This window comes from Corvus brachyrhynchos, unplaced genomic scaffold (assembly GCF_000691975.1).
Source record: "Corvus brachyrhynchos isolate BGI_N302 unplaced genomic scaffold, ASM69197v1 scaffold223, whole genome shotgun sequence".
Classification (NCBI taxonomy): Eukaryota; Metazoa; Chordata; class Aves; order Passeriformes; family Corvidae; genus Corvus; species Corvus brachyrhynchos.
Window position 1 is genome coordinate 3,603,649 of NW_008237174.1, and position 1,054 is coordinate 3,604,702.

The following is a 1,054-nucleotide window of genomic DNA, read 5'->3' on the forward strand; positions in this document are numbered from 1 at the left end:
AGGGGGGGCTGAATGTGGGGTCGGATGCGGGGCTGGATGCGGGGCTGAATGTGGGGTCGGATGCGGGGCAGCCTTCGCGCTGCAAGAACCACGTGTACCCGAGCGCGGGGAGCAGCCGAGAGCCACGTACCAGATGCCGCAGACGTTGTCGCTGATAAGCACCAAGCGATATCACCTCCAAAGCAAGGAGCAGAGGAAGCGCAGTCAACGTGTGCCCGATACCTTTTTTTTCTGAACATCTTGTTAAAAGCAACACCTGAAAAAAAAAAAAAAAAAAAAGAGATCAGTAGCGAGTGACTCTCTTTCGTTTCTTCCCCCTTTTGATAACTTAGAACGTTACATCTCGTGTTGTGCTCAGCTTCGCCCTGTACTTTATTGATTGTTTGGGTTTTCAAGGAACAAAACGATCGTAGCGAAAAGAATCACAGTTATCGCCGGGAAAAACCCAGGGAAACCGGCGACATACCTTAAACAACCCGTCAGTAACCCTTCTCTGTGGCGGGGCCGGCAGCGTGCCTCCAGATCCGCACCTTTGCAAGGACTGCTTGCCTGAAGAAGTGGAAGCTACCCCGACAACCCACAAAACCCGAACCTCTCCCAGAGCCCTAAAGCCGAATTCGTCTTCAGGAAACATGCAGCTGATTTTGAACGAATTCCCACCAGCCCACCAAGTCCTGCAGCTGCTTGTTTGGCCAATAAAACCCCATGTGGTTTCTAAACTTACGGAAAGAAAAAGGAAAAAGATGTCCATCCAAGTAAACTATAAGTGAAAACTCATTGATTACCTCCGCCTTTCTGTCTCTGATTTGATTAATCATTTGCCATCATGCTTTCCGAGTCACTTCTGTGTTGGTTTCCCTCTGCCTGAATCCTGTAAGACTTTTCCAGAAGGGCGGCTGTGATGTTGAGACCAACATACTGTAAACAACCACAAGAAGCAGAGCGAATGTTTTCAATATAGCTCGAGGACTAAAATAAACTCATTGGATTAGGCCAGCCCGAGCGATTGTTTTGGTGAACGCTTCCCAGGCCCGCTGCTGAGCACATCCCCAAG

At 49.3% G+C, this 1,054-nt stretch overlaps 1 long non-coding RNA gene across 1 annotated transcript in view; it reads right to left on the bottom strand.

The window, feature by feature from the left end:
- LOC108445346 overlaps window positions 1-1,054 on the bottom strand; it is a 24,868-nt gene that overhangs the window by 9,549 nt on the left and 14,265 nt on the right. The window contains exon 2 of the long non-coding RNA XR_001860172.1: window positions 131-256. This is a non-coding gene — a long non-coding RNA (uncharacterized LOC108445346). The remainder of the gene's footprint in view (window positions 1-130; window positions 257-1,054) is intronic.